Here is a 16,533-nt window from a genome sequence, read left to right as displayed (position 1 = left end):
TATGAGGGTGATCATGCACATGTGGTTCATTTATTATGTGAAGCCATGATATGTCTTTGATGCCAATATGTTGATGTTATAACTTATGATGGTATTTCATGAGGTGAAGCATGTGATATGCATACAAATTTATGACATGCATGAGCATGCAGTTCATCATTATTCATAATGTTGCGATTAACAAGGATGAATGTTCTCATGATGACATGCAAGACTTGGCATATTAATTAAAGCTAACTTCACATCTTTACTACCCTATGAAGGAGATTACTGAAGAACTAACTGAAATTTCCAAGAGAACTACACTCTTAGTGATTCTGCTGTAACATAATATTTATTCGAAAGCCTTTTGCAAACTATATATAACTGAACTGTGTGCTTACTATACCTTTTGAAAATTGATAACAGAGACTATAACGAAATACCATATATTCGGCTCATTTTGGTAAGGCTATGCACATTTCTTGGTATAGAACCAATCAGGAGAGACACGTGAATGTAAAAGAAATTGCATTGATTTTTGTATCATACGAAGCCATTTGGCTCTTGGAACCCAAGCTTCCATTCGGATTTTGCCATGATTGATTCATATAGAGCATGAAAGTCTTAAAACAGTTTGTCAGGAAATCATATTAAATCCCTCTAGACTTGTTCTTCGCTATATAAGTGGCGCCAACTACTTTAACATATAGACTGTAAGCTCTGGTGGACAGCTTACAAACTCACAAAAATATTTTCTGTTGGCTGTAATTTGATTTTTGAGATTTCCATTTCTTTACTGTGCAAAGTTTGTTGGATAGGTCTTCCAAAATGTATATTTTCTTGTTCACCAAATTTTGTTTTCCAAACTTCATCGTCAAACCATACCACGAGTCAAGAGTCAGAGGTATATTGAAAATTTGTTTTTGTCGGATATTGTGCGGGCTTCTTCAAGCGGAAGTCTAAAGTAATGATGGATACACACTTAAAATCTTTTATTCGAAGGGAATATGATAAATTATATCTGTGCTGCATGTGTGCATGTTTTTCGGGACCCCGAGCTCTGCTAATAACTTCTATCCTGAATTGGCCTTTCTATCATTATTAAAGTTTATGATTGTTGTTTTAAATATTTTGGGATTTGCTTGCACACAGTGAGCTTAGGGGGTATTTGTCACTGTTGGTAATCGTTTTAATTCTAGCCATCACGTAGGTAACAGTTATTACAATCGAATTACGGACCTTCAGTTTACCCAAAAATCTTAAAAGGGAATATTAAGGTAAGGATGATCATCTTTTAAACCGCCGGCATGTGCACCGTAGTCCATGACATTGAATATCAGTGAAGCACTGGAATCACTTTTGCTCAGCACCTTTCTATGAGTAGCCCAACTTGAATCCACCATTAACAGAGCCATAATAGCAACAACTGAAGCGAATGTAGTCTGCACATAATTTATTTGTTCAAAACGACTCGTAATTTTTTCACGCACAGAAAATTAGAAATCACAAACATTGTTTGCAAGGAATTACCACCAATTTGAAATCCATCGCGATAGTTCGGAGGTCGAACCCTCGTTGTAGCCGATAGTTGCTCGAAACTTGTTTCATGGAAGGTAGAAGAGCGGGGATTTTATAGTGCCAGAAACTTGTTTTTGGTTTGCTTTTTCTTCTTTCTACCTAAACCTTGATAGACTCGGGTTGGTCCATTTTATTTTTTCAAAACGCACTGTGGCCATAAAAATTGACTCAACTGTCACTGGGCATTGAGGAAACTCATGTTGCTGTAACATATTCAAATTCCATAGTTTCAATATTCCACTCAATAATCCGTTTGGTAAATTTAAGTTTATTTTTAAAGTCGGAAATCTAGCATCGTTCCTGGAATTTTCCTTAGCATAAAACCTGCCGATGGGTATCAGTTTAAATTTAGGGCGTTTCTCTGCCGTGTGAATATTTTGTTGCACTTGGCTTTGTCAATTATTTTCCGTTTGAATTGATGCCTCTTTGGACCAATGATTGTCGAACAAGTAGCATCTTGCAGAGCACAGAAATACGGGCGTAATAGAAATTATTTTATGGTCATCATGGGTGAGGAAAATTTGTGATTTAGATTCTTTTGGAGGTCAACACTGTATATTGTATTGTGCTAACAAAAGTACAATACAACACAAGAATTTTGAATTGCTTATCGTTGTTCATTTTTAGAATCCATCCTCTCAATTCTAGTACTTTACTTTTTATTTTATTTAGCGTTATGGCATGGTGTAAGACGAGAAAAATTCATTTCTTACGACTTGACTGAGTGTCTCTGCATGGCTATCATTATTCATTGAATAATACCTTTAAAACATTTAAAAATCTTAAAACTTTCAGAGATAATTTTGTAAAAGCATTCAGATTATAAAGAGCTTTTCCCATAAAACATCTAACAAAAACATTCAGATTATAAAGAGCTTTTCCCATAAAACATCTAAAATTGATAAACTTAAGAAATGGAATTTTATCAAATATCTTATTGATGGTTCGAGTATGTAATTCTTACTTATTTATATTATTTGATGGTTAAAAGTATTGGTTTTCTATATAGACAGTTTGTTATTATATCCAGGAGATCGCTATTCCTAGTTATATGTGAAAACCATTCCATTAACTTCATAAATTAGTGTGTTGTTATATTCTTTTCACTGTTAAAGGTTAGATATATTTATATTACTGCGTTATTATGTTTAACGCTGAAAATAAACATTTACTAACATTTAAGTAAGTTACAACTTGAAAGCCTTAATATTGCATCATTCGTAGGATGTAATGCTTTGTGAATAACTATTTAATTGATTTTCTGTCATAATTTATAGATTCAATTATAATATTTATACCATGATGTTTAAACATTTCATTAGTGGTTTTTTTGGTTAACTTTTTCAAAAAACTCTTAAAATTAAAATTCACAAAAATAACTCATATCAGAGAAATGGCATATTTCGTAGCCAACCCAGCATTATGTGTATAAATAATGGATTACCAAAAGTCATCAACTGGTATTATTTATGAGTTCATGAACACTTTAATGGGCGGTAAGTACCAAAACTTTTAGTCCTTGGGCTATCATTTCAATGAATTTGTATGTTGAGAATATTTTAGCATTGACTAATATTAATATAAATTATATTAGTTAGCTTTCAAAAATATAATATTAATATAATATTAATATTTCACTTGTGAGGGAAAACTATATTTAAGTGTGACATATCTTATGGAGAGCATATAAAAGACCACGAATACAATAGAAGATAAATTAAAGTCCATGTCCTACTTACTCTTATACATATTGATGTGATTGAACAACCATGATAAGGGAAGATTAAAGAAGATGTATTATATAAATTTAATTAGATCGTAAAGAATTATTATTATAGTGTTTGTTGAATGCTTAAGATGTGTGATGGTTATAAATGAATTTTTATTATTAATTTGTTTCTAAAAAGGATAATTTTTTAATTGTAAGATATCCACCATGAATATTTATAATAGTTTTTCCCTCTAATGGGAGGGCCACATTGTAAAGTTCTCCATAGGTGACTAATTATATGGATGAATTACGGATAACAAGATGTATGATTAGACGATTTTATTATGTTGATGTCTTAAAACGGGAAATGATAAGTGGATTACATTTGGTAGCCATTTTAATGAATTTATTTATAGGGTATTACCCAAGTTGGGAAATAGTAACAACATTTCCAAAGTGTATCAATGCTATGCTTGTAAGAGAGGAGGAAAATAAACCACAATGATTGGAGGTGAGAAATTAAAGTCAATTTAATAAAATAGAATGAAGAGAATAAGTTTCCATTTCTGAAGCTAGTAACATTAGGAAATTAAGACTAGGAGAAAAATAAAATATATCTATGAATATCGGGTAGGAAGAAATGAAGGGATGTTCTATCAAGAACAAAGTTCTTTTAAGGGTATTGATGAGTGGATGTAAAACCAAGGGATTTTAGCTAGTAATATCTTAACAATGAATTTCACCAGAATTTCCTTGGGCAAGGAAGAATAAATGAAGGGATGTTCTATCAAGAAGAAAGTTCTTTTAAGGGTATTGATGAGTGGATGTAAAACCAAGGGATTTTAGCTAGTAATATCTTAACAATGAATTTCACCAGAATTTCCTTGGGGAAGGAAGAATATATGACGAGAGATTAAGACTCAAGATGATGAGGCTCATGTGAAATTTAACGATGCACTTAGATTATTATACCTATGGTGTAAATGGTAAACTTCCTAGTTGAAAAAATGTGGAAATGATTATTGAAAAGTAGTTGGTATCTTGATGAAAACATAACACTAATAACACTGATGAGATAACATAGATCCTAGATGGATGTTGAATAATCGTAGTTCATAGTTGAATGTTTGTAAAGTAAATGAAATTGATTTTTTTTATGAGCCATGATAAGAATGCTTATAGAGTATTATTCTAGAGTATTGAGATGTTCTCATATTGATGATGTTTCATGATATGATGGTATGAGGGTGAAGCCATGATATGTCTTTGATGCCAATATGTTGATGTTATAACTTATGATGGTATTTCATGAGGTGAAGCATGTGATATGCATACAAATTTATGACATGCATGAGCATGCAGTTCGTCATTATTCATAATGTTGCGATTAACAAGGATGAATGTTCTCATGATGACATGCAAGACTTGGCATGTGGATTATATTTTTAAGATACTATGATGGTATAGCTAATGCATTGGTTGCATGTTGAGGTGTGATGATTGACAGGACTCCACAAATGGGTCGAGAGGGCCGGTTTATTTGATGATCTCGTGCGAGCCCATACGCACGAGGGAGAATAAGTAACACCATATGGGCTGGGGACAAACTCAATCAACACTACATATGCCAGTGGTTCCTTTGTCTTGTGTATAGCTCTTGATGGATAGCTCTAGAAGAGCTATGGGACCATCTTGAGGAGGCCAAGTGCCTGATGTTCTAGGCTAGGTGCCTAGTATTGGATTGAGATGCTAAAGTCTGGAAGGGATGTAAAGGACTTCGATGCCTGGGGTTCTGCGCCTTAGTAGTTGTGGAGGGAGTGGGCCAGCCTTGCGAGATGCTCGAGGTCATTGAGTACCGGACCAGATGCCTGCCTTGGGGCAGATGAGGTCTGAGTCAGGCGCAAGCCTTGGGGCCAGCCTTGGACTAGGATATAGACTGGGTTAGGCTTATGCTTGGTGCCGAAAGTGGGAAAAAGGACAGAGATTCCTTGAGATTTCCCGGGGTGTTGGGGACTTTCGATGCTTGCTGGTTATACTAGTTCAGCAGAGGGTGTTGGCAACATGAAGCAAATAAAATAATAAATAATAAAATTAATAAATAATAAATAATAAAAATAATACAATAATAATAATTAATAATAAAAATAATGAATAATAATAAATAAATCACTTAATAATAAATAATAAAAATCATAAATCATAAATGTTAAATAATAAATGATATTAAAAATATATACAAAGAAATAAATAAAAAATAATAAAAATAAAAAATAGTAATAACCATATTAAAGCTCTAAATAAGAATAAATAGAAATAAAACAAGAAAACTATCAAAAAGAAGGAAATAGAACAAGAAAGCTAAAAATCAAAAGAAAAGTAAAGAAATAAAACAAGAAAAAAAGTTGCATGCAGACACATGGAGTGTGTGCATATGGTTCCCCTTCCAATGTTTGTTCTATTTAATAGATGGTGAGGAGGATGGGAGGTATTCTATCATTCCGAGATTCTATCTTTCATTCTCTTGGGGAGAATGGTATACTAAGACTTAGGAGTCACTGGCAGTAGTATGTTGATTGAGGGCTCGGGGGTGACCAGTTGTAGCAGAATCCTTGCACAATTGAGCCTACGATTGGGTGGAGAGTCATCCCCAAAACCTTGTTGTCATCTGGCAAACCTTGGTCACAGGTAATATAGATATGAAATTATTTGTCAGCATATTTTTTTAATTATGAATTTTTTTTTTTTTTACTGTTACATTTTCCTTTGAAGATATTGGCACTAGGTTGTGTCATTACACTCTAGGTTATATGTATTGAAGTGGACAAGAAGAGGAGTTGTCTTGCAAAGGAGGGTTGTTAGTGTTCAAACTAGTTTATGGAGTATATTTGGTGGAGCTATGCTTTTATGGTTTTCCCTAGTTAGTTTGTGTAGAGCTAGATGATTTTCATAATCAATAGTCCAAAGTTCTCTTATTTAATTTTCAATTATTCATTTCCCCATTGTTCAGTGATTCTTGTTGCTATTATGTCTTATTGATTTGGCATAAGTTAAGGATAAAATTGTTCAATGATTTAACATTAATCTTGGAGAAGATAGGACATATTTATTGCTATAATCACTACTATTATAAAGTGATTTTTATATATGGTTTAGGCATGATAATATTTCCCTAGAGGGTTGAATTGTTTTGGCACACATGATTATCCTTTTTTTTTATTGCCTTGTTAATTGGGGTTGTTAAGTGCTGAACTGTCATTTGTTGTCATCATTTTTATTATATTTAATAATATCCCTAAAGCTAAATAATTAATAAGGTTAAGATTTGATAAAACCTTTAGGAAAGTAGTGAATTTTTTGAACTTCCATTAATTTCCTTGACCTTGAAATTTCTATATGTAATATTAGAAATTAGATTGCTAAGATCACTCTAGGTGTAAGAGGGAGTTGGTATTTCCACTACAGTGTGCTTAAGGGAGGTGCTTAACCTTGTTGAGGTTGTTGGGTGTGAAAACCTAATTTGCTTGATAAAAACCCTTGGACCCTAGAAAAAATGTTTTCTAATTCGTATATTGTTTTTTTATGTACTTGTGGATTACTTTAGGATGTGTAAAATGACTCCTGGTCTCAAGGAGTCCATCTTGTAAGTAGATGATAAAGAAATAATTGTAGCAACATTTACTGGAGCAGGGTTATCATTTGACCAAGTACCTTACATTGTAGAACACTTATTGTCACACTACACAAGAAGGATGGAACATGGAGAATGTGTATCAATTACAAATATTTGAATAATATCACCCTTAAAAATTGACACCTTTTGGATGGGACCAATGTTGCTAGATTAATTATAGTGTGCCAAGCACTTCATGAAGTTGAATCTCAAAATTGGGATACCACTAGGCTTGAGTTAAAGAAGAAGACACGTGGATGGAAACCTTCAAGACAATGAAGGGTCTATATAAATGGCTCATAATGCCATTTGGTTTATGCAATGCACTAGCTACATTTGTTTGTTTGACTAATGATGTTGTGACCCTTTCTAGACTAATTTGTAATATCGTACTTTGATGATATATTAGATTATGTATCTTCCTAGGAAGAGCATATCTCACATCTTATGTATGTTAGTGATATGGATTCGATCAATATATTGTTTTTCATCCATCTTGATGCTTTTAGGGTGGAAAAATTAGGGAAATCAACTTATAGGAGCAGCTTTAGTGGTGGGACCTACTTTGGAGAATTAGGGTCAAAAAAATTTTAGGGCCAATTTTAGGGCTTAAACATCATTTTTTCAAGGTAAAAAAATTCCACTTAAGCATAACACTCCCTAGCACTATTCTACATTTGAATACCTTTCCAACCGTGCAAGGATTGTATTAATTGGGGTTTAGATGCAAAAATTATGACTCTCAAAATTGATCTATTGTGATTGTCTACCATAATTCAAAAGGATGCCATGTAAGCCCTTGTTACTAATGGAAAAGGGGCTAACCACAGGGTCACTATGAAGATTACTCTAAAAGGTTCGATTTGTAATTCTTTTGGAGGGTTGAATGGTCAAATTTAACTTCTAGTTGGATCTCAAGTTGTGTTATAACCAACCACTTGGAGGAAAAGAGGTTTGATTCTATTTTAGTGCACATTTTACCATAATATAGTAGAGTAAATGAGGGTGGATAGAGAGAGGAAGAACATAGAAGGTTTGTGTTCTGTAGCATCCCACGGGCCACAAGTTTCACTCCTTTGTATTTCAACCAATTCCATTTAGGGAAGAGAAACCAAAGCAACCTCACCTTCCAATTGGGTTTTCTCTTTTAAGGGTTTTCCAAGTCATACCTATAATGCTCCCTCCCACCCCCCTGGAGTCCTTCGGGATGAATGGGAGGTGTTACCTTCAAATTAACATGACTCCCATCGCCTCCTTATGGAGATGTGGTTTAAAAAATCCTTAATTCTAAAAGTGCTCATAATCAAATTCTAATACCATTGTTGGATCGGGCTCGTAGATATAAATTTTATCTCAATTTGATGTCTGGATCAAAAGTTATCCCCTTTCAAAGTTTAGTCATTTTATCCATGCCACATAAGTAAGGACCTACCATGTGACACCCATGTGTCACCCTCGTGACACCTATGTGGTTCCACCACCTCAGCTAAGTGGCTCCACATCATCCTTGGCACTAATCATGGCCATGGTTAAGTCCATGTGGCACCTACCACATCACCTAACCCAAAGGCCCCACAACCCCAACCCTTAGTGTGTAAAAACAATCTTTTACTGATAATCATTTTTATAAGAGCTTTGGGTTAAACCTCTCACAACTTCTCTTCTTAGTGCAACATAGGTTGAATGTAACAAAACTCATTGATAGTTCACGTTAAGTGCAAGGCCCCCTTGCCATTAGGGAATTTTGAGGTCTAAAATGGGCCTCCTAAGAAAAATGTACAACCAAAATAAATTTTATAAGAACCAATAGGATTCAAGATGATGATGTCAACCATGGGGGATGATTCACCACTTTTGGAGTAAAAAAGTAAAAAGATTAAAAAATAATAAAATAATAAAACTGTTTTTTCAACTCATATTTTCAACTTATCTCCCTAAGGTTTTACTCAAATTTCGATCGGGAGTACTCGTTGGATGAAAAATTTAATTCCTCATCCAAGGATTACCCATGTTACATACTTTTGATGGACCCTGCTACACGAAAAATGAGAAATACATCAAAAACATGATTGCAGTCATGTTTTTCATGTATTTCTCATTTTTAGTGTAGAAGGGTCCATCGAAAATATGAAACATGGGTACTCCTTGGATGAGGAATCAATTTCTGCATCCAACAAGTGTTGTCGCTCGCAATTTGAGTAAACCCACAGGGAGATAAGTTGAAAATACGAGTTGAAAAAATAGTTATTTCTTTTCTCCCTCTAAAATTTGATGATGTAATCTAATCTTACTTTATTATTTCCACTATTATTTTATAATTTCCTTACGAGGCCCATTTTAGACCTCAAAACTCCCCTATTGCTTTCGATAGTTAGCGTGGGGGCTCACACTTTGCCGCATACATGAATAAACACTGAGCAACTCCTCCATGCTTGCTCTCCTCCATGTGGCCACCTCATTAAACCGGTGGCCTATATAAATTGTGATGCCCCCTACCTTTCGGTAGATAATGAGGGGGGGGGTCCACACTCGTCAATTGCAAGACAAAAATTGACGAACAAATTGCCATCCACACTCTCTGTTGGTTGCAACCAAACTCGAGAAGGGCACAACTGATCTCGACACTAGACGGGAGGCGCAAAGTCATCAACTAACAGATGAAGACCTATTGCGTCTTATATTAACCTCACCCAAACACACAGGTCACAGCCTGTTGATGTTATTGTGCCATGTGGTATCCTTTGAGGGTGCTACTTGTCAGCCAAAAATCGGTCATTTGGCTATCCAACTTAACCAATTCCACATGCCACATGTCATGCCACATAGGTTCCATGTCAAAAGTCTATCAACATCATTGGTCCATCTCAACCCAATCTTGGGTACCATCGGGTCCTGACCCTCTGCACATTAACAATTTCACATTATAAGAATTTTTGAGGGGTCCACACTTAACACACCATCCTTACCTCCATGTTAATGTGCCTAGTGCCATCATGCTGAGACATGAGGGATACCTATACCGCAACGGGGCACAACGCAATGAAAATCTTCCTATCATGTGATAGAAAAACATTCCATCACATGCTTTCTGTTATAGTGCCCATTCTTCAACAAGTTCTACCTAATGATGGATGAGGGACGTCGGTAATTCCCATGCTAAGAGACGAGATTTTTTTTTTGTGCTTTTGGTTATAAAACCCATTCTTCAACAAGTCACCACTTGATAATGGGGCACGACTCAGGGTTAAGTACTAATCCTGAGAATAACATATAATATTCCTCTAACCTATGTGATTAAGTGGCATAACTGTGACTAGCCTCTGATTAAATACTTGTACGATTTTCTTTGTGCTTTTGTGGATTTCCCATTTTCTTTCATAAATTAACAAAGCCTAACCAACCCAATTGTAGACCATTGCTCAGTGAAATCCAGGCTTGAAGTCCTGAGCATTCAGGTGGCCAATCCTAGCCTTGCTCCAATTCAAAAGTCAACTTGAATGTCATACAATTAAAGGGGTAAAACCTTTTCTAATACAAATATTTCAAGGTAATATGCATGACTAAATACATTCAACAGATTAATCAATCAAGCTTGCAAATGTGCAATGCAACGTCTCCACCATAGTCATTATTCCATTGCAAATTCAACAACCACAACAACATACTATCCTGTTGAAGCCTCGAAATTCGTTGCAACAACATGGGGGATAACCACCCGGTCGGGGACTTGAATATTGTCCCTTATCTGTTTGGGTTGGTAGCTCAGACTGGAATTATGGGACTAGTTTCCCAATTTGAAAGATGATAGGATGGGGTATGCATTTGATTATCAAAGCTGATTTGGTAGATGAGGGTGGTTTCAACAGAAAAATAAAACTATCTATATATATATATATATATATATATATATATATATATATATATATATATATATATATATATAGATAGATAGATATATATCTATTATCCGGGCTTAAATTAATATTTGTACAATCTAGATAAATGACTACCTTGAATGATAATGAAGATTATTCATACAAGAAGTATAAAACTTTCATAAAAACAACTATTTCAATTAAATAGTTAATCGAAATGATTGACTGTAAAATGTATCACATCAAATACTTAACATAATTTTTCTTATCAAAAATAAAGAGGATGACAACTCAGCTATATTTCAAAAGTGAAGGAATAATAGGCTGTATTAAAACATAATTGACAAACAATGTAGATATAGAAGAAACAACTTAATAGTTCATAAAATAATCACTACGCAATGATAAAAGCACTTGGTGTGAGATGATTGATCCATATACAATAAATCTACAATCCATGCGTTTTCTCCAAGATCGATCACAGAAAAACAGAAGTGTGATTCTTAGTAAACTTTCTTAAATAAACTCCATGGACTAGATCTTCAAAATTAAAGAAAGACTTTAAAAAGTACAAAAGTGTATGTTTTTTAAAGAGTCTCGAATAAAATTGTCAGACCCCTTTCTAAATACATGAATAGGGGTTTAAATAATAAAAATATTACAAAAAAAGCTAAGTGCCAAATTTTGAGGAGTGAAACGACTCTCCTTAGAATTAGTGCCAAAAATGCAAAAATAAAATTGATCTAAAATTCAAAAATCTGATCTTGACTGGTGTTGGCTTCTAATTTGTTTCCTATTCTTGTAGATATCTATCATTGCCTGAACTCCTGGAGGTTGCCTAATGCTTATCTTTACTTGTCCCACATAAACTGTATATGATAATGATGGCGTCATATGGATGATAGAATTTATTAAGCATTATAGGGCCATCAATTGATTATGTGGTTTTACTAGGTATGACCAATAAGCTTCCCAATTCAAATGTGACAGCTGTCTGATCCATTTTTCTTTAGCTGCAAGACTTTCGTGTCAACTTGATTGAAAATCCTCAATATTGGGCAGATTACCTGGTGAAAATTTCTAAATAAACCTTGCATACCAAAGATTATCATTAACATTTTCTATCATATTGTTTAATGTTTCACATGAGCTAGAAACTTCCTTTTCAGCCTGTTTTATCTGGATTTCCCAATCAATAAAGAGAATTTCCTTGTGAGATTCTTTGATTGCCATGTGATCAAGTCTGAAATATTTTCATCTATTTCCTTAAAGTTGATTTTAGCATCTGTGAATTGATTCACTAATGCATCACTGTCCTTTCACAATGAGCTAATCTCTACTAATCGCTTGCAAAAGATTGATTGTTTCTTTGAAAGCAACGAATTGATTTCTAAAGCCTCTGATGAATTCATCAACTTTTGGGTAATCCTTCATTTTATCTACAATAAATTGCAGTTGTGCCACTTCAGCGGCTTTGGCATTTAATTCTGATTGGCTTTGAAGTTTTAGGCTCTCGAAACTCTGTTGCATTTGTTCAAGCTATGATTTAACCTGTTGCTGTGCATTCACCTTTTCTCTTGTGAGTTGGTCTTCCAACTGCCTTATTCTTTCCTCCTTTACTCTGATCAAATTTCTCACTTCTTCTGGTTTGTCAATCGTTGTAGAAGCATAAGCTCCTGCAAACTAGGATAATTTGGTCAAGTTTTCGGATGGATCTATAGGTGTATCTTTCCAGACAACGTCCATTGGCTAGTTACATGGAAAAGTAGTAGTATGATCAATTTTTCTCTTTTTCCTTTGTCTCTTCATGACTGCTCGACGTTTGGGGCTATAGAAAATATCTGAAGGAGGAATTTCCTCTTCTTTCAAAACAATATCTGAAGAGGGAAAAACAGGAATAACTTCGATCTCTTCTTAAGTAGTGAGAGATATTTCCGAAGATTTCTTGGGAGGTTTTCATGTTTTGAGAAAAATCGCTTGTTTGATTTGTACCCCCCATGGTTCATTAATTATCTTTTCAAATTGTCCCCATTGTTTCTGCATTTTCTCCTGATCAAGTCCCTTCTTGGCATTCTTTTTGTTGGAAGGTTCTTCTAGATTTTTCTCTATAGCAAACTCCTTTAGTGATTCAACATCCTTCCCTAAGACATTAATAGAAACCCTTTCTTCCTGAGATTCCTGCAGGATTATTTGAAGTAGATTTAATGGCACTTGCATTATCCTTTGATTTCTGTACTCCTTAAATTTTGCTAGTTCAGTTGGATTCATTCTGAGGGTAACTAAGCTCTTTACTTGTGAAAATTGTTCAACTGCTTCAAAAAGATCGTCAAAACAACCGTCCTCATGAATAAATGCCTTGACTTTAATAACCAAGGTAAAATCATACACTACCTTAATAGGGTCACACTGCCTTTCATGAAACTCAATAAGGTTTAAACTCTAAATGTGTTTGACTTCAACCTGTGCATGTCTGATGCATGTCTGAAGTCGTTTAAACAATAAACACTACACTGAAGAGGAAAAGTGGGCTAGAGATATTTTTTAGACTCTTTGAGAGACATGGTTACACCCTTCCTAACTGTATGGTATGCAATTTCTATGGATAATAATTTATTAGAGACATGCCACGGAAGTACAGGTGGTGGAGTGGTGCTCCCAAAAACTCTAATACATGTGAATAATTCCTCCCCAAACCATCTCACCACAGGTTTAATATCGATGCTGGCTTCTTCAGATAACCTTGGGGCTTTCTTGTCAAAGACAACATGATGAATAGGGAGCATAACCCCCTGACAAATCTGATAGAAACGTTCATTGAAACAAGATTTCCAAAGAGATTTATGATATACATGAATTGGTGTGGGATCCTGAGGCGTCCACTTCCATCCCATAATCGGAAAAGGAAAAATGAAACACACAGCGTCCATGATGTAGGCACACATATAAAACAGAGGAATGGTTCTTGTAGTGACAAAATAGTTCTTCCTATATTCTATGATGTGGTGGGCTAAGTTATTTGACAATATTGTGGCCCAATCCATTATTATAGAATTAGAAGTAGCATCAATGAGAGGCACCCATTCAACTAAAAACTTGGTAGCGTCTGCGTATCGAAATAATCTACATAGCATTGCGGCAATGTATAAATAAGAAGCGACAAGAGATGCTACCGAATACATACCAGTTCTATCCATCTTGTGTTTGATAGGATTTGACCTCCATTGCTTCATAACTTCAGACTGTTCTTCATTTTCAATAGCAAATTGCTCAACAAATGCTTCATCATAAACCTTGTGTAGTTGTGGTAAATGATAAATCCTCATGATATCCTCTAGTTTAAAATATTCGATGACCACTTGTCTTGAGGTTACAAATTATTTGCCTTCAATGTTCACATTTTCAATAACCCATTTCACCATATCAATGTAGGGTAATAATTTTTTCCTGGCTGCTACCTTATGCAAAACAGAGCATGCGACCTCAGGATAAGAAGCGTCTGAGGATTGAATATCATCTGTCATCACTTCCTTCTGTATTTCCTTCTTGAATATATTATAAACATTCTCCAAGGAGCCAGTGTTGCACTTTGGTGAACAGGTTATATCAGAAAATAGAGGTGATGATTCCAGTACATCTTCAGTTGTGGACTGTGTAACCTTTCCCTTATTCATCTTGACCAGCAAGCTGAGTGATCGAGTCTCTGTTATAGTCCTGTCACCACAAAGAAGACTAGAATGATAATGCGGAGGATGAAAAAAAGAAATATAATGACATGCAGTTATGAAAACCTTTTTCAAATTAATGGAACTGAAACACTTAAATGCACCCATAATGGTGAGAAGACATCAAACTTTTTGGGCTGCGGAGTCATAAATATCCATAACCTAAAACAATATCTGTGTAAGATTCAGATTAACTCACATTAATGTAGTCTATTGCAAATGATCTTTTCAAAGCAGATCATTAAAACTTATTATCGTACCATCCTTAGAACGTGAAATGTGATTTAATGACGTGTTGGTGGGTCTAGTTCTCTCGCAAATCGGCTATTTGCAATGTCACATAATAGTTTGATTGCCAGTTTTGCGATTTTGCAATCCGTCAGATGCAAACATGTTTTGATATTACAATTAATTCGTTTGTCGGGTCCATCGCCATATCGCAATACGTAAAGGAAGGTTTAACATGTTTTGTTGCTTTTTTGTGATGCGAAAAGTTTGACATGATTTGACCGGTAAGTAATATTCATGTATTCTCCGCATATCTCAAATCAGTTATGTTCAAATGGTAACGTTAAGTGTTGTACACAAGACTTTGCGAAATGCAAAATGCGATTTCACTATGTAGCATGGTATATGAATTTTTTATTTGGATTTTAATGAATTTAAACCAAATTATTTTCTAAAGGGTCCCCATTTATTATCTAAAGGGTTTCACCATAAATGGGGGTTGTTGTACAACACAAATATCCACACAATTAATTCTTGTGGACTCCTTCATATCTATAGATATATAAAACCATACATGGTACTAGCCTCAAACATTCACATTTCTTAAGCAATAGATACCCATCCAGAAATAAAGCAAGCAACAACAAGTCAAGTATAATTGGTATCCATGCTAATCTCTAGCATACCATCTACAACACTTAAACAAAAAGCTCCTAAATTCTTAGACTCCTTAACAATATAACACCCAAACTGTGACATTACATACACCACCATTTATCTAGGTTTATTAGACATCCATATGCAATATTGGTGCATGTTCTCAACAACCTTAAGAAACAACTAGTCATGATATCCATACACATCATTTAGTGGAAGTCACAATCAATAATAGTTAGCTATGCATGTAAAACTTTTATATACCAACATATAACTAACTCTATAGTTCAAGAGCACATTAGTAGCACAAGAATCTGCAATCCATCACAACTATGAGAAATATACACATAAAGGATCATTGAAAACATACAATAATACATATTCATCCTTAATAGTGCTAATACTCCATTGACATATAACAACAATATTTATCATTCAAGTGAAATGGACATACACAAAGATATAAATAAAAAACTTATATTAATAACTAAGTGATTGGAAAATAGAGAGGGACTTCAGCTCTCCTCCCAAACGTAGGTCTACTACATTGCCATATTTCTTGCAAATGACTACCCCGAGCCAGATTTAGAGCCTGGGGAGTGAATGTTGGGAATCACGATTTCCATTAGACCAAAACCTGCAGGTGTTAGTCAATGATTGCATCACCAGAGATAAGGATCCACGAGAGGTGGTTAGTCCATGCCACGAAACACATGGGGAGCATTGGTTTATCCAATGTCCAATAATCTCACCCCCAATGCGAGCCGGTTGTGTATCGAACTCATGACCTATGCTCTGATACCACTTGTGTATTGAACTCGTGACCTATGCTCTAATACCACTTGTGTATCGAACTCATGACCTACGCTCTGATACCACTTGTTGGGAATCATGATTGTCGTTAGACCAAAACCCACATGTGTTAGTCAACGATTGCATCACCAGAGATAAGAATCTATGAGAGGCGATTAGTCCATGCCATGAAACACATGAGAAGAATTGGTTTATCTAATGTCCAACAATGTGCTCAAGGGAATTTCACACTAGTCTAATTAACACATCGCATTGGAATCGAAAGTACACAATGCTTCCATCTAACAACCAGGAGTC

Source organism: Pinus tabuliformis, chromosome 4_2 (genome assembly GCF_031772625.1).
Source record: "Pinus tabuliformis cultivar Carrire ecotype Pingquan chromosome 4_2, CPIR1, whole genome shotgun sequence".
Classification (NCBI taxonomy): Eukaryota; Viridiplantae; Streptophyta; class Pinopsida; order Pinales; family Pinaceae; genus Pinus; species Pinus tabuliformis.
This window is presented reverse-complemented; position numbering follows the sequence as displayed.